The sequence below is a fragment of the Mastomys coucha genome, unplaced genomic scaffold (assembly GCF_008632895.1).
Source record: "Mastomys coucha isolate ucsf_1 unplaced genomic scaffold, UCSF_Mcou_1 pScaffold5, whole genome shotgun sequence".
NCBI classification, from domain to species: Eukaryota; Metazoa; Chordata; class Mammalia; order Rodentia; family Muridae; genus Mastomys; species Mastomys coucha.
In genome coordinates, this window is record NW_022196911.1 from 56,707,310 (window position 1) to 56,728,423 (window position 21,114).

General features: G+C 44.8%; 1 protein-coding gene across 9 annotated transcripts in view; it reads right to left on the bottom strand.

Annotated features, from left to right (window-relative positions):
* Positions 1 to 20,756, bottom strand: part of Epn2 (epsin 2) — a 66,144-nt gene extending 45,388 nt beyond the window's left edge. For 3 of the 9 annotated variants that reach the window (XM_031355136.1, XM_031355134.1, XM_031355135.1), the window contains exon 1: positions 20,614 to 20,755. The gene's annotated coding sequence lies outside the window, so the exon portion shown is untranslated. Of the gene's footprint in view, positions 1 to 13,251; positions 13,277 to 18,319; positions 18,358 to 19,334; positions 19,387 to 19,467; positions 20,290 to 20,613 lie in introns of those variants that run through there. The other 6 variants (XM_031355129.1, XM_031355132.1, XM_031355137.1 and 3 more) reach the window with 6 other exon arrangements.
* Positions 20,757 to 21,114: the final 358 nt, after the last annotated feature.

Sequence of the window (21,114 nt, forward strand, 5' to 3'; positions counted from 1 at the left end):
AGAAGAAGAACACTGCAGGCAGGTGCCCCTGTACATATGCAATTGCACATCCATCCCACAGCAATTCTGACAGCCCCAATAATGTCAGGGATTCCCACCTGGGATCTACTACCTGCTACCCATCCAGGCCTGGGCAAAGGATTGAGAGGCCCAGGAACTTGCCTAAACTTACTGCATTGTCTATAACCTAATCTCTTCTTCCTACAACACCACAACTGAGCTGCTTAGTGGATAATCTCTATACTGACTCAGACCAGGCCTGGTCAAATGCTGGCACACATCTGCTACAAGAATGAATGACACCTCACAGCAATGGATCCTTCCAGGCCTACTCACATTCTTCCCATCCTCTCTTCTATGGGCTCACTAACCCTCCATACACTCACTCAATGTAAAGCAGTGCCTATCAAGAACAAAAATGGGGGGCTGGAGAGATGGCTCAGCGGTTAAGAGCACTGACTGCTCTTCCGAAGATCCTGAGTTCAAGTCCCAGCAACTGCTCCCAACCATCTGTAATGAGATCTGGCACCCTCTTCTGGTGTGTCTGAAGACAGCTACAGTGTACTCAGATATAATCATAAATAAATCTTTAAAAAAAAAAAGAAAAGAAAAATGGGGTATTTGTGCACATCTGTAATTCCATCATCTCTCAGGAGGATTATGTAATATTGTCCTGAGTGTAAGGCCAGGCCAGTCTAAGATACACAGTTAGATCCTGTTTCAAAAACAAAACAAAACAAACCCCTTACCACGGCATATGGATATTGTTACAGCTTTAAAAACAGCTCAGCAAGGGCAGAAAGACTACTGTCTACCTACCCCTAGCCACCACCAGGTACCTCATCTATAAAATGTGTCCTCCTTTACAAATTAGGGCCAGTTTTCAAGCATCATAAGGGGCCCAAGAGCTATGGAAAAAAAGGCTAACAGCACCTGTTCCGCTATAGGGATCCCCAGCACCCTGAAGAATTCTGACTGATCTTTTCTGTCCCACTGGTCCCTTGACCACACCCTCTCCAGGAGAAACGCAAAACAAAGCAGACTAACATGGAACAGGAGGAGGAGTCTATTTCATTCTAAATTTAACAAGCATAAACAAACAAGTTTGCATACCATAATTTCTTAATTCTTTAAAGATTAGAAGTATGTTGCCAAATGTCAAAACAAGCGCAACCAAAAGAAATGAAAGTCATTATTTTCTTTTTGGTTTTCTACCAATTAGCTAAATGTTTTAATTTAGTGTTTATACTGCCACTGCCTTGCTCTGTTTAGGAAACTAACAATCTAGGGGTTCATTCAGCACTGACAACTACAAGTTATGCAGATGTACATGCCCAGTTGCTCTTTTCTTTGCCCAGAAAAAACACCCTCTCTTCTTTAGAAAATCCAGCCTCTCTCACTCCAGCCTCCTCTCCTGCTTGCACCATTCGAGGGGAACAAGGCCACGAGAACTGGACAATCCTGAAGCATCTTCATGTCTCCCAAGAGAACTGAACCCCACTCCACATGCCTCAAGATTCTACAGCAAACCACAGACACTGTACGTTCTGCTGTTCACACATACTTAGGCCACTGTCTACTACTGACCTGACTGAGAGCTAACCACTATACCCAGAGCTTACCCAAGCAGCTCCAGTACTGGGTCTGAGACTCTCTGCTGGGGAAGTACTTCATGAACTAAATGGAGCCAGAGCTGGATGAGGCTCTGTGCTCTCACTAATGAGATCACCAGTCCTCAAGTCCAGTCCAGGGCTGACAAAGATCTGCAACTCCTAACACAAAACTAGCCTATGACCCACAAATACAGAAAGAAACTTAAGAGCTGAAGATATGGCTTGTTTGGTAATATCTACCTAGCATGATGAAGCATACAAACTGGGTATTGTAAAAGCTGTAGGATCGGGCTGGTGAGATGGCTCAGCGGGTAAGAGCACCGACTGCTCTTCAGAAGGTCATGAGTTCAAATCCCAGCAACCACATGGTGGCTCATAACCATCCGTAATGAGTTCTGACGCCCTCTTCTGGTGCGTCTGAAGACAGCTACAGTGTACTTACATATAATAAATAAATAAATCTAAAAAAAAAAAAAATTAAAAAAAAAAAATTAAAAAAAAAAAGCTGTAGGATCAGAAATCCAAGATATTGGAGAGATGGCTCCGCAGTTAGGAACACTGGCTTTTCTTCGGGAGGACCCAGCTTCAATTCTCAATACTCACACTGAAAGACCCACAGCTACATATAACCTCAGCTCCAAGGAACTCCAATGTTCAATGGCCTCTTCTGGACTCCACAGACATGTACACAATTAAAAAAAAACTCAATCTCAGCCATGCATAGTGATGCATGCCTTCAATTCCAGCACCTGGGGAAGCAGAGATAAGCAGATCTCTGTGTTTTGAGGCCAGCTTGATCTATGCAGTGAGTTCCAGGACAGCCAGAGTTACAGAGTAAGACCCTGTCTCCAAGACAGACAGAAACAGATAAACAGAAAGAAAGGAACCTTTAAAATTTTAAAATATATACATAGAGTCCTTCATCATGTGATAGTATGAAAAGCTCAACTTCAGAAGAATATAAATTAAAACTATACTGAAATACTTTTTACACCTGTCAGGTTGGCAGGAATCTAAACATGTGATTCTACCTGAGGCTGGCAAGGCTGTGGGGGAAATGAGCAGTCACACTGCTGGTGGGAAGGCAATGTGAACACTCTGGAGAAAATCTGGGCAATCTGTCAAAATGACTCAGGAGGTAACACCTGCCACTAGGCCTGATTTCCTGAGTTAAATCCCTAGAACCCACACAAAAAGAGAAGTAACTCCCAAGATGTCTTTCTGACTTACATATGCATAATGCAGCATATGCCTGCCCACAGATACAATCAATAAATATAAAAAATGGATGGATGGACGGATGGATGGATAATGCATGGATGAAGTGGAAAGTGAGAAAAAATACCTGGTGCTGACCTCTAGCCTCCACAAGCACATGAGCTAGCATAAGCACATCAGCAAATCTCCATGCATACCAACAGAAGGGGGGTGGTGAACACACAGACACACACACAAAGCAAACACCCACATCCTTGACTTGATTCTATTCCATTTCTGTGAGTTTCAGGCTATCCAGAGCTAAGAGTGAGAGACCCTCTTCCCCACCTCCTCCAAAAAGTAAAAGTAATAGAAAGGAATCAGAATATTGAGATTTATAAAGAATATGCTTTTATTTAATAAAAAGAGGGAAAAAGAGCTGAGCTTAGAGGCATACATCTTTAATCCCAATACCCAGGAAGTGGAGGCAAGTGTATCTCTATGATTTTTGAGGCAGCCAGGGCTACTTGGTAAGATCCTCTTCCAAAAGAGAAAAAACAAAATAAGAAAGAAAGAACCCACACATGTGCTACATTACCAAGTAGTTACCAGAACTCAGGTGATCAGGAGTGAAGGGAAATACTTCCCAAAGTATACTTTTTTATGACATCTACTTATTTACTTATTTGGGCAACACACATGCCACAATGAAAATGTAGAAATCAGAGGACAACTTACAAGTACTTTTAGCCACTTGGCCATCCCACCAGGCCCCTGAAGTATTTTAATAACCTTTCATTTTAGAACTGAGCATTTCACTTAAAAAAATATTAAATATCCTATCCATTTTTTTTTCATTTAAAAAAGAAATACCAGCTCTTGCTCTTGTTTTTCTTGTCTCTCTTACTCTTGCTTCCCGCTTGTCCCCTTTCTCCCCATTCCCTCCTCTCCCCCTCCACGTGGTCATGGCTGGCCTCTACTTCTTTACTCTCTCCTCTCTGCCTTTCTCTGCCTCTGATACCCTCTAACACCCCTCCCCATTATGCCCTAAATAAACTCTATTCTATATTTTAAAAAAAAAAGAAAGAAAAAGAAATGCCAGAACTATACCCAAACCTTTAGTTAATCAAGTGCTAGCCCAGACCCCACTGTGATCTCTGCACCCTGCCAAGAGCAGGGTGGAGCTCAGCACCAATGATAGCCAGCTAAGGCCTTCCTAAGGCTGTCCCTCCCTTAGTGAGGCTCCCCTCCAAAGCCTTCCAGCTTCACATTTCAGTGGCTTCACCCACTGTCCATTCTAGCCTAAGCTTTCTCTCTGGTGGGCCCACCTGTAGCCATGTACAAACCCTATCCAGTGAGTATCCTAAACAGGTCCATGCTCCATCACAAAGTGTTAGGTCACTCAAGCTCCCCATCAGGCTTAGCCAATCATGCACCAGGCCTTACCTAGCACCTATCCCTATCAAGCCTGGGCACAAAACTGGAGCTTGCAGACCAAACAAACACCAGCTCACTCTCCAAGAGCACAGAAGACACAACACACAGAGAGCAGAAAGACAACAGCCAAGGACAACCAACTTATCCTTTCTTTTGAGCAGATGGAGAGGAGCTGCTATTCCAAGAGCTTATCTGTCAATACAAAGACATTTCCACCTCAGTCGCCCCTCAGCTTTCCCCTACATCAGAAAACAGACCTGAGTGACCTAAGGCTCAAAGGATGGAAGGTCATCAAGCTACTCTTCTCAGTCATCAAAAGCCACAACAAAATCATGTTTCCACATCACCCATAAGAAAGAGAAAACCTCAGACCAAAACCTCAGAGGGCAGAAGTCTCCGAGTGCTTGACTACGCATCGGTAACCACAGGCTGAGCTTTCTTGCTAAGAAAAATATTTAATTCCCCTTTCTAATCGCCCCCACCCCCCAGACAGGGTTTCTCTGTGTAGCCCTGGCTGTCCTGGAACTCACTCTGTAGACCAGGCTGCCTTCAAACTCAGAAATCGGCCTGCCTCTGCCTCCCAAGTGCTGGGATTAAAGGAGTGCACCACCACCGCCCGGCTAATTCCCCTTTCTGAACTTTAAACTGATTGTTTTTCTTCTAAATAAACTTTTATAAGCCTTTTATTATAGCCTTTATATGTCTAGCAAAAGAGTTTTTAAAATATTCAATGTGGCTTCCAAATGTACCTTTTGTTGGACACACTATACACAGGTACCTGCCAGCTTATTGATGATCAAGTCTTGGGGGAGATCAATGTACCTACACATCTGCACTGGAGTTGGTTCTATGGACCAGCCAAGTGAACCTAGTACCACTGCATGGTAAACCCAGGATTTTCTCACCATAAAACTTATTCACAGGGATTTACACAACTCTGATTTATCCACATGCAGAATGAATGCCAAGGACCCCAGAAGGAAATGACTAGGCACAACATGTCATGGAAAGGCCTGGCTGGCCCAGAGCCTATTCTAGCTCCCTGCTTGCACCACAGTCAGCCACAGGCAAACACATTTCCTGGACAACAGGCCTGTTTTCTCTTCTTTGGACTCCTGCTTTTAAAAAAAAAAAAAAAAAAAAAAAAAAAAAAAGCAATAGGCTAAGTAGAAAGGACCAACTCTGTCATCAAGCCAACACAGCCTACCAAAGGGATAGCACATACCCAGAGAAAATAATTTTCAGTCCAATGCTGCTCTCACTTGAGACTGGAAGGTCTTAGAGGCACTTGGTAGTATGTAGCAAATAACTCTTTTCTTTTATACCATGATGATAGAGAAAATGAGACTCAGTGACTATTCAGTAACCTCACCCAAAGAACCACTATGCCACATTGTGGAAGTCTCCAAAGAGCATGCAGCAGTGCCAACAATTTGATTCTACAACCCAGCCTTAATCCTCCCACCCTGCTACTCTTCTTCTACACCCTACAGCTCAGCAACAGCACCAAAGCACCTTCATTCCTCCTACCAGACACTTCCAGGTGGTCACCAAGTCCTCAGTTTCTCAAAAGGCCTCTCTCGTCTGACCCAGGCCTCTGAGGGCTTGCCAACCCACTACAGAGGAAGAGTGGGGACACACCAGCTCTCCTGGAAAGGAAAAAAAGCAATGCAGACCTCCTCACAGACAGTGAGCCACCAGAACCCCAAGGGTAGGAGAGTGAAAGGGTGATGGATATAAACTGACAAAAATAAGCCTGAAATCAGTTAACAGTAGTCACAGTTGACAACCCCAACCCCGACCCTAAACCTGAACTGTCAGACTTGACAAGCCTTTAGGTCAGGTCTTCAGTATATACTTCCAAACTTCTCTGATGATCTTTTGTGAGAGACCCAAAGTAATACCACAAAATACGGTGGTTTTGGCATACTTGAGCACTTTGAATTAAATGGCAGTGGACAACCTCAGAACTAAAAGCCATCTCACCATCTCCTGTCCTCCTGTCTGTTGTCTTTCTTTCCCAAGACAGGTCACAAAACCCAAAAAGACCCCTTCTTCCCAAAGCCAGCCACACACTAACCAGGAAGCCATGACTGCTCTGACCCACCCCCTACTACCCTCCACTCTATCAAGGAACTGGCCATATATATTCTGACTTTCCTTATACACAATGGGTCCTAAGATGTGCAAAATCAGAGTCCTGCTCCAAATCTTAGAGCAAGGAATGCCATAACTAAGAGCAGGGAGAAGCAAAGATAGATCTCACTGATTTTACCTCAATCTTTAATACGGAGAGTTCATATCCTGCCTATCTGTCCCCAGTCTGCTAAAAGACACTCTAAAGGCTCGTTAACACTTAAAATGATTACGGAGGTCAGCTATACTTTGATCTTGTTTATTTTTCATCATGGGGATATCAGTAATGGCGCTATGTAGGAGGGCTGGGACCCTACACCCTTAATAATCTTAGAGGACTTTGTACTAAAAGCCAGTACCTTAACCAGGCTATGGTAAAAGACACCCTTAATCCCAGTACTCAGGAGCAGAGGCAGTCTGTGAGTCTGAGGCCAGCTTTGTCTACAAAGCAGTTCCAAAATAGCCAAAGCTATATAGAGAAACCCTGTCTTGGAGGGTTGAGGGGAGGAAAAAAGAAGACTCTGAACTAACTGAGCTTCCTAGGAGCCTCAAATGAAGTGGATTCACACTCAGTACAAGTGAAAAACAAATCAAATTCACATTTTCCTCATCCTTGGCCTTGAGATGAATAACCCTTTGAACTCTCTAAAAATGGAGCACATGGTCTGATGTGCTCCCCAACTTCATGGATGGAGATGAATCCCCATCAACAGAGCATGGGGCCATAACTCCATGAATGGAGATAAGTCCCCATCAACAGAACATGGGGCCACTGCCTTCCAGAGGCAGCCCTTGAGAAGGGTGCCCACTATCAGTACATTGCTGCCCAGTAACTCCTACAAGAAAGCAGAGCCCAGCATGCAGACCATTCCATCCCACTCACTCAGTACCCACTGACAAGGACAGACTTGACCTATCTCTAGGACAAAGTACATGTTCTAAGAAAACATAAACTTAAAACTTTGTCGGCTATATAAACAAAGACCCTGCCTTGGAACCTGGGAATGGAAACCTTTCCGTCACTGGATCCCATGAAAACACAAGTTTGTCTCAGAAAAAAACTCAACAGCAAAGTCTCAGACCACTGAGCATGTCCTCCACAGCAGTGCTGACAGGGTCCTCTACCTGTTATGTCCTCTACCCATCCTAACTCCACAGATTAGGCTAGAACCAGAAAAGGGATGAGCTTTTCAGCAGAGGAGCAGTTCAGCTAACAAACTTCTCAAAGAAGCCTGAGCCTTTAAGTCCCTCCAAAATGTGTTGTTGAAATAAACAGAAACAAACCACTTCCTACCCTCACATATGTGATGCTTTCTTCATGATCTATGTACTCTATCACTACATTTTAAATTAAGCAACATGTATGAATTAAAATAGCAACTATTCACAATGGACAAAATTAAAACTTCAAATGACTATCAACAGGAAGGTAAATGAGCTGTTGTCCACTCATACAGAGATTACTCAATAAGAAGGAATAAAGGGTTGATCCATGCTACAACATGAAAAAACCTGGAAAGAGGCCAACCAAGATGCCACATGACAAAAGATGCTCGGCACATGGATGTCTGAATCAGGCAAACCAGAGTTAGAAAGCAGCTTAGTGATCAGGCAGGGTGGTACATGCCTCTATTCCCAGTTTAACATGATTGCAATAGTAAAATTTCATAAATACTTTGCAGTAACAAAACTAAAATAGCAAAACTCTTAATGTTTGCCCTAATAGAAGTGATAGCAGCCGTACAGTGGTTGCGCACGCCTTTAATCCCAGCACTTGGGAGGCAGAGGCAGGTGAATTTCTGAGTTCAAGGCCAGCCTGGTCTACAGAGTGAGTTCCAGGACAGCCAGGGCTACACAGAGAAACCTTGTCTCGATAAACCAAAAAAGAAGTGATAGCAAAATTCAAGCCAAGTGAATGTTTTTGTATAGAGATCATCATCATTTCACAACTGAAAAAGTTAGCTTTGAACAAGGAGCATATAAAAATCCAAATGAGTGCCAGGCACAGTGGCACACAATTAATCTCAGCGTAATCTCTTGAGTTCAAAGCCAGCCTTGTCTAAAGACGAGTTCCAGGACAGTCAGGACTACACAGAGAAAGTCCTGTCTGGAGGAAACAGAGTAAGAATTAAAAGGACCCATACTGGAAGCTGGGCTTAGTTGTTCACACTTGGAACCTGAATGCTTAGAGAATCACTAATCACAGGCAAGTGTCTCAAATAAAAACAACAGTAGTCTATTTTCACCAAGCATGTTTACAGAAAGTCCAAATCTATTAAAAATATACAGCTAAGCCATTATCAATAAAGTTTGGGGGTTGTTTTAGAATAATCCACAGGAGAAACCTAGATTTAAAATGTTGAAGCTGGGGCTGGAGAGATTGCTCAGCAGGTTAAGAGCACTAACTGCTCTTCTGAAGGTCCTGAGTTCAAATCCCAGCAACCACATGGTGGCTCACAACCATCTGTAATGGGATCTAATGCCCTCTTCTGTGTGTGTCTGAAGACAGCTACAATGTACTTACATATAATAATACATAAATCTTTGGGCAGGAGCAAGCAGGGCTGGAGAAAGCAGGTCCTGAGTTCAATTCCCAGCAACCACATGATGGCTCACAACCACCTGTACAGCTACGGTGTACTCATATACATAAAATAAATAAATCTCTAAAAAATAAATAGATAAAATAAAATGCTGAAGCTGAGATATGAGTTTCACTAAATTATGCTGTTTCCATTTATTGAATCCTCCATAATGACACCAAGTTTATAGCCAAGTTTCTGGATTATATTCTACATAGATAAAAACAGCAGGTACCCTTAGCTGTCAGATGCAAAGGATTCTACCAAATGTCCCCACCCTGAGCCAGGGTCACTTAATTCATGTCCCCTCTACAAGAGGCCACAGAAAAATGGCCCTTCAGAAGAAAATCAGAGTCCCAGTTCAGATTACAGAGCAAGAATAAAAGGAAGTGGTTAGCTTGAACCCTTTCCAATGTAAGGAAGCCTGTTAAAATTTCAGCTATCAACTAGGTCCAGGCAGTGTCTGGACACAAGGGGATATTTACTGGAAATACTGTTAACAAGAGCTCCAAAAACAACGTAAGCAGATGGGACTGCCAGCCTGGAAACTGAAGAAAGCAGACCCCACCCCTATATGCAGTAGCATCCTGACACTGTCATTGCCCATTCTCTTGGTTCTCTTTCTTCCTCTGTACAAAAGAGTCTTACATGGAAGCCAACCTCCTAGTACTCTGTCACATTCCCAGTATCTAGTCAAGTGCTTGGCACTGAGATGCCTGACCACAAACTTGTGTAAATTTTGACTTTTGACTGAAATGGCTCCAGAAGTACATTATAAGGACTCGTTTTCATGAACTCCAAGCATGACACCCAGGGGAAGGTACCAGAATACACTACAGACTACAGCTGGGTGCCCCAAAAAAGGAGGGGATGGGAAACAAAGAGTCACAGCATAAACAATACCACCTAAAATAGCATCAGCAATAGTACAGAGCACAGGGCCTTGGGTCAGGAGGATATGGAAAAGTGGGTGCCATGTAGAAACAGGAGAGACCTTGGGTCAAAAGTCTGGAGACAGGAAATGAAGTAAAGTGCAGGGGGTGAAGAGAAGAAATGAGACTAGGAGATGGTGGTGAGTTCAACCACCTGAACAGAGAGCACATCCATGACTGACCTGGTAAGTCCTTCTGTTCCCAAAGTGAGCAACAATCAGGGGAAAATTAGTGGGCGCCACAGAACTGGCACTCACAAGCCCCATCTAGAGATGATGGCACTCACACTGACCCTGACCCATTGTTGTCAAGCAACAGTGCAGCCTTCAACTGCTAAGTGTTCCCATTTGTCCATGAAACTACAAATGTAGAAAGCTGCACAGGATCTACTTTTGATGTTGGCAACTATAGTGGGCAAATGATGGTCTTCCAAAGGCCTAATCCCAAAGACATCCACAGCCAAGTCCAAGAACCTATGAGCGTGTTAGGTTATAGGGCAAAGGGGAAGCAGAGAGAATGAAAGCATTCTCCCCTAACTTGAGATAGGGAAAGACCACCCAGTGGGTCAAACATCACCACCCAATGGGAGGCAAGTGAGGCAGTGTCCACTGATGCTGTAAGGTGGTCAAAACAGTCACAGCTGGCTGAGATTGGGCCATAAGCAAAGAAATATGGAAGGTGAAGAAGCTCTAAAGGTAAGCAAGTGGGTTCTCTTCCTTGGCTGCCCCAAGTCGCATCAGGACTGTCAACATGATGGCCTTAACTCTCAAGACAGCCAGAAAGCTAAGACAGCACCCAAAAGAGACCCCATCTATACAGCCAAGATCGCCCTATGGCAGTCCGCCCCAATGGCTTTCCTCTTATCCATACAAGACCTGCAGGCTAGGATCATCTCATCTCCTTGACACCCAAAGACATTGCTCTAAATGTGGGCATTCTAGTCCCAAAGGACCATGCATGTCATGTCATCACCAGCCCAGGATAAAATTACTATTTTGGCCCTGGGAAGCTGGCTGGAAAAACAGGGTGGAACAGGAACTCTTTTCAGCCCCACCCTTCTCACTGACACTAAACAGTCCTGTTGTCAGGTGCTCTGGGAGAAGCCTCAGGGCCTTGGGCTCTGTTGCCATTTAGTTTCACAGTACCTGTAGAAAATGGCACTTTGGCTGATCTTAACACCGCAACCCATTTCAATTAAGCTATGCTGCTTTCAGTAGAGCAGGGTCATTCGTGTAAGGAACTGGGTGGGAGACCTACAGAACTGCCCACTCACCATACCAAAAGACTGAAAACCATAGCTAAGATTTCAGTCTTACTCAGTTGTTGCTGGAGCTGCCCAGCCACCCTTCTGTCATTCATCTCTACTCAAGCAGACATGTCACCAGCCCTCTGCATACACAGCACCATTGGTTTTGCTCCTCCTCTATCCCCTATAACTACATACTTTAAAGATCCAGATGGTTTCCAGATCAGTTCCTAACACTTTCTCTGACCCTCAGATTCCATCAATGTCTAACACCACTTTTTATATTTGTCTGTCTGCTGATACACCCAGGGCCAACGTTATTTCTCACTCTGTCAGGAGCCAACATCTACAGATCCCAAAACCTGCAGGCAGAGACTTAAATTTTACTCACTAACTCATGTGTCCCGGACCAGTAAACACACAGTACATGTGTGCAATAAGCATCAAATAGGAACATAAACTGAGCTACCTTTTTGTCCAGAACACCATAAGTGATATGACATTCATTAAATACTAGGTTAAAAAACCTCACTTGTTATTTTTGATTAGTAACATTAAATATCAAAGTTATGAACTCTTTAGTACAAACTTACTTTTAAAACCATGTTTTGCTGAGCATGGTGGCACATGTTTAATCCCTGCACTTGAGAGGCTGAAGCAAGAGAATAACAAATTTTTGGCCAATCTAGACTTTGCATAATAAGACTTAAACACAAAAGGGGGGGCATGGGAGGCAATAAAAAGAATTGCAATTTACAACTTACATTTTACAAATACTGGACTTTTAAAGATGGCTCAGTGTTTAAGGAACTGGCTCTTCTTCCAGAGGACTCAGGGTCAATCCCCAGCACCCCATGACAGCTAACTACCGCTCCAGGGGTTCTGACGCCCCCTTCTGGCCTCCAGTAGCACCAGGCAAGCACTTGATACATGAACACAAAGGCAAGCAAAACACCATGTAATATAAAATAAATCAAAAACAAACTTTGCAAATATTGCCTGCTGAAATCATTTTAACAATCTGGAGTATAAGCAGGAACCCTTGATGGGGAGATAAGAACCGGCTCTGCCTGCTCCTTGCCTGGGGCTCAGGTAAAAGGATTACCCAACAGATCACAATCTCTCCTCCTTCCTTACTTTCTTTACCCTTTGCTAAAGTACCCACTTCTCTCTTCATCTGCTCCACCTTTCCTCTGTGGCCTAATCCCACTGACTAAGAGAGCTCAAGGCTCACTACTATCAACTCCTCCATGCACACGGGCTTTCTTTCTCTTCTCTCTAGCTCCCATTCCCTTGCACCTTCCAGGCCCTGGTGTTCCTAGAGGCTATCCTAAGCACAGGGCTCAGCTCTCCATTCACACATTTAGAATTGTCTGGGCACTTCTAAAAAACTCTTTGGTCCCTCCCTGATTGGTCTGGGAAGAGGCCCCATTAGAAACATTCTTTTTAAGCTTTCCAGACTTCTCGTCTTGTAGGTGTACAAGGAGTAAGAGCCCTCAGGCCTTCAAATCCAAACTCCTTAGCCACAAAATCACCCTCCTCAGCAACACAGATTCAACACAGCACACAATCAAGATGTATACGTAAAGGACCCATCCCCAAGCCCACCTCAGGAATCCATCCAGCTGCCCCATAGGAAACTCCTTCCCATTTGTTTACAAAGGTCCTTGTCCTTCGAGGCCCACTTTAACTCTACCTTCTCCCTGATGTCCTCCCTAACTCTAGATTTTTTTATTCTACCTTCTTAGCCTCCTGACAAAAATCAAAATCACAGTTCAACATACTGATGACTTCTAATTTTCTCACAAATGTTAACTTTGTCCTCTCAGTCAAACTAAGTGTGTCTGCAAGAAACATTTTATTCCCACCCACTGATCTGACCCCAGACCTCAAATATTCTACCTATAGTCACAAAACTGTCCTTCAAATGTCCATACCCCTGCACCTCTTGTTTCCTACTCAGAGGGTACTATAATTTTTTGGGGGGTGGGGTGGGGGTGAGCTACTGTCCTGGAAACAACTTCATAAAACTTCAAAATCCTACCAGTATCAGGCTAAATTAAAAGCACATTGCCAAGCAAGCCCCCTCCCAATCTGAGAGCACTAACCTGTGAAATGGCACTCTTAGGACTGCTGTGAGAAAACATCGAGGTCACAGAAACACACAGCATACCTCAGGGAAAGGAGGAAAAACAATGTTTTTTTTTTGTTTTTTTTTTTTTTTTGGTTTTTCAAGACAGGGTTTCTCTGTATAGCCCTGGCTGTCCTAGAACTCACTCTGTAGAAGACCAAGCTGGCCTCGACCTCAGAAGTCCATCTGCCTCCACCTCCCAAGTGCCAGGATTAAAGGCGTACGCCACCACCGCCCAGCTCAATAAGGTTTTAAGTTTGACACAAAGTGACTGTAAAATATGAGCTACAGAGATGGCTTAGTGGATAAGAACACATGCTCTACTAACATGTGGGCTCAAATCTCCAGACATGTGTGAAAAGCTCCGCATAGAGCACACACCTGTAACCCCGAATTGATGGGGAAAGACAGGCAAACCCCAAGAGTTCGTTGACCAGCCAGCCTAGCCAAATGGCAAGCTTCGTGTTCAGTTAACGGTCTTTTATCAAGACAGCAGTTACAGAGCAACAAAGACAGCTGGAAAGTCCTGCTCTGGCCTCCATACACACTCCCACCAGAACTCACAGTATGTACCACACCACAGCCACTCCATAAATACATCATACATACACCACAGCCATCCCACATACTAACATACACAGACAACACACACTCTACACACAACAATAAAATACCATTTATTCACTGTGAAGCATGATACAGGTTGCCAAACCCTGAGCATTAGTTCTTCAAAATGCAAGAAACATGGTGATGGGTGGTAAAGGGAAATTTTTTTTCTCAGACTCTAAACACCAAAGAATATTAAATCAATCTAAATTAAGAAGTGATTTTCGCCGGGCGGTGGTGGCGCATGCCTTTAATCCCAGCACTTGGGAGGCAGAGGCAGGTGGATTTCTGAGTTCGAGGCCAGCCTGGTCTACAAAGTGAGTTCCAGGACAGCCAGAGCTACACAGAGAAACCCTGTCTCGAAAAACCAAAAAAAAAAAAAAGAAGTGATTTTCATTAACACCAGGACTGATGACTAATAATCCTGAGGTGTTCTGCCCAGATAGACCAAAGACCAACAACCAACAACAACCACCTCTCCAAGCTGCATTCCTAAAAAGGCCTAGAAAGTCATCACTATGCCATGTAGGAATGCGCCTGCTTTTCCAACAAGATAGAGGATTTCCTGCCAGTCTAAAGGCCACTTTCATCTCACTATCTTTAAAGAAAATGAACCTGCCAGAGAGTGGTGGCACACGCCTTTAATCCCAGCACTTGGGAGGCAGAGGCAGGCAGATTTCTGAGTTTGAGGCCAGCCTGGTCTACAGAGTGAGTTCCAGGATAGCCAGTGCTATACAGAGAAATCCTGTCTCGGAAAACCAAAAAAGGAAAATGAACACAGGAAAATGCTTGTAACCATGCTCCAAATCATGATAGGAAAGATCAAAGTGAGAACAGTGCTCAGAGAACCCAAATTCCTTTCCAAATGCCACACTGCCATCTTCAGAGCAATATTTAGAAGCATTCTGATTTCCTCTGCACAGCCAGCTGGTGCTAGACACCTCACATGCCTTCTCTTTCAGTCCCCAGGCCAAGATTCCAAAGTCTAGTCCCCAAACTGGCAGCATCAGTAACATGCAGACACTGGTTAAAAAGGTACGTCTGTAGGCTGACAAGATGACTCAGGAAGTAAAGGTACTTGCCACCAAGCCTCACAACCTGAGTTGTATCCCTAGGACCTACAAGACATATGAAAACTGAGAACTGACTCCTACAAGTTGTCCTCTGACCTACACCTACACACACACACATATACACACACTTGATGATGTGTGCACGAGTAAGTAAGTAAATAAATAGGGGCCACAGAGATGGCTTCATAGTTAAGGGTACCATACACCAAAGGATCTGAATTTGGATCTCAGTCCCCATCTCTGGATGCTCACAACCACCTATAACTCAGCTCCATGGTATTCAATGTCCTCTTCTGGATACTGTGGTCACCCTCACCCATATAGTGCATACACACAGACACAGATGCATTTATATAAATTAAAATGTATGTATGTATATATATATATATATATATATATATATATATATATATAAAATCATACACACACTGGCCTTTAAGAAAATAATAATAGCTGGCCCACTCAGAAGGCAGAGGCATGTGGATCTGAGTTAAGAAGCCAGCCTAGTCTACCCAACAAGTTTCAGGACAGCCAGAACTACATGGTGAGACCCTGTATCAAAAAAAACAAAACAAAATTAGTAATAAGTGTACTTTTAAAAAACTTGCATTTTAAAAAATATGCATTCTCAAGACTGGATGATATAGCCAGTGGTACAATGTTTTGTCAAGTACACTCAAAGCCCTGCTGAGTTTAATCCCCAGCACCACATAAACCAGGGCATGGGGCCCTTGCCTATATTCTCAGCATTAAGGAAGCAGAGGCAAGAGATGTATAATTTGAAAGTCATCCTTAACTACAGAGTGAATTCAAGCCACCCTAAGCTACACAAGAACCTATCCAAGGAAGGGGGGGAAGTGTTGTCAGGTTTTATCTACTAAATTGGAAAACCTGGGGTGAAGCCTGGCAACCAACTGAAACCAACCCTCTAGGGAATCCTTGATGCACAGCAAATTAGAGAGTGGATGAGTGTCTTTTCCATGAAGTAGTCCTTGTTGTCTTACTTTAGGGGTAGAACAAACCAAGCTCAATGATGTGTGGGCCCCACCCCACCCAGCCAGGAGGCCCACTGGACCAGGCCTCGTGCCCAGCTCCAAAGCAATCTGCCATGAGGCTGTGTCAGGCAAACTATGCCATTAGATTCTCTAAACCACTATGCTGCAGGAAGAGAGAGATGTGACAATGACATTACCAAAGAAGGGGAGGGCAGAGGAAGGATCCAGCCTGCATTCAAGTGATTAATTATAAATGCTTTTAAATTCACATCATGCATTAGCCCTGGATGGCCAGCCATCCCTCAGGAAGAGCTTATTCTCCATTTGTCAACCGAGTTACATGACCAAAGCCTTAGAGTCCCTATGGACCAACTCTGCGTGGTTTTGAACAGAGAAAGCTGAGTTGCCCGTTCTTTCTCTAACACACCCTTAAATGCAGTACACTGTTTGAACTAAGACCAGAAATGAAGCTCAGTCAAGGACCCAACAGTGCTGGGAGAGTTACCGGAAGAATCAATCCACTCTAGGGAAGCAGGGACCTCAAAGAGGCATGCCTTTTTTTTTCCTTCTTTAAATTCCAAACCTAAATAAAACACTTATCATATAAAGTAGCCCACTGAATTACTGACATTCAAATCACAGTACTTCCACAGATCCTAAGGTCTGGAGAAAACCAGGAACTTTACCTCATTTACAGATCCTAGCCTTTCAAGGGACTCATGGACCCAGTGTGAATACTATGCTAAGTCTTGCAGCTTAACCCAGCAGATCTAGTTTCCACTCACATGCAGGTTTCAATCCCAACCTTATGTTCTGATGAAAATGGTTCTGTTTTAAAGGCTATTAAAAAAGCTTCAAGATTTTAGGATTCAGACTTCTCAATCATCAGACTGCTAGCAGGTATGGTCAAACATACCTCTCGATACAGTGGCTGAATATACACTTAGCCATAGACATGTTTCCTTGGACTTGTTCTTCTAAGTTTCTATTTTTAGGCACTATGAACAAACTAAGAAAATTCTAGGCCAGATATGGTGGCATATACCTTTAATCTCAGTACTTGGGAGGCAGAAGCAGGTGAATCTATGAGTCTGAGGCCAACCTGATCTACAGGACAGTGAGGGTTACATAGAGGGACCCTGCTTCAAAAGAAAAAAAAGAGGAAGAGGAAGAAAGGAGGTAGGGAAGAAGGAAAGGAAGGAAGGAAAGACAGACAGACAGACAGAAAATAAATTTGTGTTGGAGAGATGGCCCTGTGGTTAAAAGCACTAACTGCTCCTCTAGAGGTCCTGAGTTCAATTCCCAGCAACCACACGGTGGCTCACAACCATCTATAATGGGACCTGATACCCTCTTCTGTCATGCAGAGATACAGAAAATAAATTTGAGGGTTGGAGAGATGGCTAAGTTAAGAGCATTTACTGCTCTTTCAGAGGATCCAAGATCACTTCCCAGCACCCATGTCCAGAAGCTTGTAGCATTCCACACCTTCTTCTGGTCTCTGAGATCACTGTACCCATGTACACATAGAAACACAAATAGTAAAATAATAAGCAATAAAATAAATCTTTTTTTTTTTAATTTAAGAAAGCTAGTCATGGTGATGCCTTTTAACCCCAGCACCAAGCCAACCTGGTCTACATATACCATTCTAAGGCAACCAGAGCTACATAGCCAGTGACCGACTTATCAGAATGTTTGTCAGTTTTCAAAAACTCAATCAGCTGGAGGGCCGGGTACATCTCAGTAACAGAGTACTTTGCCTAGCATGTGTGAGGTCTTAAGTTCAATTCCCAACACTGCAGGGAAGAAAAAAAAGAAATCCACTGGACAGTCATTTCATGACACAGATAGCCGTCAGTAGCAGTTTATGCCAGAGCAAAATTGAACAGTGGGACTAGTGCTACAAAATCATAGAAGCAGCATCCTGGACCGCAGAACTCCTTATTACAGACCTGAGTAGTATTGTATGTCACAGACTGAACAGTCTTGGAAAAGCAAAGAAATATAAGGCAATCACTGGCCTCAAATGTGTCATAGTCTCAAAATGCCCAGGGTTCCCTAACAGACCCCGTGTCAAAGGTGGGGAGGCTGGGAGAGTAGAGGAAGAAGGCTTGACAGAGCGGCAAGCATAAACCCAAATACACTTAACCAGCAGACCAAGGGCCATGGTAGCCTGTGCCCTGTAATTCAACCCCTGGAGAGGGTGAGGCAGGAGAATCAAATTCCAGGCCAACCTGGGTTACACAGTGAGACCCTTTGCAGAATAAATTCTCAGGGTCACTAGGTGCTCATGGCAGTCAATCACACCCCATCCACAAGTCAGGAAAGCTCTGCACACAGTGGGCAACTGAATGAAATTCATTCTTACCATGCTTCAGTCCACAAAGAACTCGAAAGTTGCCACTATTAATGAAATTTAAAACTTCCTTTAGCTTCTAGAAAAAAAAAAACTAACCATTAAAATAAATCAGATTCTTCAAAACTTTTCAACTACTTTCACAGGACTCTTATCAGGATCTCTACTCTTGGGAAATCTATTCCTCATTATGAAAGATTACATAAGAGGCAGTCATATTTCCACAGAGAGGTTCTGCAAAGGATGGGCCATTTTTCAAGACTACAAACACCATGCCAGGTATCATCACTTACAAGTTTCAAATACCTGGGCTGGAGAGAATGCTAAGCAGTTAAGAGCACATACTTTTTTAAAGAACCTGGCTCACAACTAAATGTACTCCAGCTGCAGGGGATAGGACATCCTCTTCTGCACTCACAAGGGCACCTACACTATACACTGCCCCCTCAGACCCTCACACACACCACAACACACACACACACTCACACATTTTTTTTTTAAAAGTTTCCCCTTTCTTTGTAACTCAAATGTTTGGCACCATACACCCCACAGGGAAACGGGATCAACAGAGCCCCCACCCTTCTATCTCAGGGAGAAATCCAAATACTCAACAAAATTTCTCAAACTCAGCCCATGTGGAACAGTACTTTGCAATTAATGTTCATGAAATAACAGCCCAGCTACACAGTTACAGATAACTAGACTAACTTTAAAACTAGGAAACCCAAACTTTAAAGTCACAAAAGCAGCCTGGGTGTGGTGGCCCACATCTTTAATATCTCCACCCTAAGAGGCAGATGCAGGTGGATCTCTGTGCATTCAAGGCCAGACTGACTACCCAGTGAAACCCTGTCGCAAACATAACAAAAGCAGACATTCAAATAAAAAAAGAGACCTACAGGTGTTTCCCCAACACAAATATTAATCATAAACACCCTAGAGAAGCAAGCGGCAGTTCCTCCCATGCTCATTTATATACAGACAAGAGCTTCATTACCAACAAAATATAGATGGAAAGCTTAATTACCAATGCAAAGCCGGTCACTGCGGATCCAGTATCTGCCGCTATCACACTATATCTAGAGTTACAAGACCACAAAGTTCCCGTTAAGTCTTCGTTGTATTACATAATGATAGGGACATCGATCAAAGAAATTCACCTTTTTCAATCTTTTCAACCCCATTTCAATCCCATCTTCCACAGGGTATTCTCTCGAGTGTGCAAAAGAAGAATTCACGCGTCTTTCTCATCTTTCCTTGCCCATTTTCTTGTATGAATGTTAAAAATAGCAGGCAAGTGATTTGGGGAAATCCTCAACGTTTAAGAAATCCTAAAGTGTCCCAGCGTTGGGGCTTCCAGCTGTGTCAAACACCCTATCCCTAGATGACCTTGGGCAAAGTAACACATTTTGGGGCCTTAGTTCCCCTAGTCAAAAAACACAAGAATGGCTAAATCCTATCTTTTCTGAAACATAGACTTCAAATCCGTTCCCAAGGCAGCACTAAAGTGAAGAGGCCGCTGGGAAGGACTGAGGCCCGAGACCAAGGAACAGACTTATACCGACCGACCTAGGGTTTCTAGGGAGCTCAGACCGTCTGCTCCCCCTGCAAAACCACTGGGCAAACTTCAGGTTGCAAACAAAAACCTGTTGGCCCGGACTCCTCTAGGGATGGCCTGCCTCTCCCAACGCGCTCGGCTCGCGCTCCGACGGAGTCGGCCCACAGGAGAGCTAGGGTCTCCCGGAAGAGGCCGACCCCACGCGCGGCTCGCCCACCCGGACTCGCCCAATAGGGCCGCCAGGTCTCTGCCATCCCACGCGGAACAAAAGGCAGCTGGAGCCTGGCTTCGCCGCCCCCGTCCCCGCTGTGCTGTGGAGTGGGAGCCGGGTAGGGGAATCCAGTCCCGGGGGCGAGAAAGACGTGGGTAAGGGGACCCCTTCCCCCGATACCCTGAGGGAGGCCGGCCGGCTCGGAGCCGGGTCGAGGGGTGAGCCTGGGGGAAGAGCACGCTCTGGGGAGGGGCGGGGTTGTTCCAAACTGAAGGCTGGGAGCTGAGGTGTGAGGCGAGGACAGGAGCCGAAGCCAGGAGGCAGACGTCCTCGCTCAGCTCAGAGCAGGCTCAGGTGGGGCGGGGCCTGGCTGAGCAGTCCAGCCGGGTGGGGTCCGGCTGGCCGCACGGTGCACGCCCCGGCCGGCGAGGGGGAAGCCGGTGCTCTAGGGGCGTCCACGCACTGGAGAAGTCCGCGCCCCGCCCCGCCCTGACTCCCGAGCCACCACCACACCAAGCCCCGCGAGTCCCGGCTCACCTCCGTTCCTGGCCAGCGCGAGTGCAAGGCTGCAGCCGCCGGCGACGCTGGAGAGGCGGGAGCGACCCGAGCCCGTGCAGCGTTTGACACCCACACGCCAGCCAACATGGCGGCCGAGAGGGGGCGCGCCGGCAACGAGCGCGCGCGCGCAAGCCCCTCCCTCCGAGCGCCGAGGCTCCTCCCCCACAGCCATTGGCTCCGCCCTTCCTAACTCCTAGGCCCCGCCTCCAAACCGGTCCGCCCCTCCCACATATGCCCCCAAGGCCTCCTTTAAATAGCTCCTGCTTCTACACAAACCTAACAAATTTATGAAGCCCTAACTCAGAGTCCTACACATCCCTCCCACTACTTCAGCAATTCCCCAGGGCATACATAACTACCTTAACCATCAATTCATGCTCCTCCCTTAAGTCCTCAAGCACAGAACTACCCCCCCAGCCTAATCAGAACCATGGCCTCTTACTTAGTGTTTCCACTTGCACGTGAAAAATGTTGTGAAGC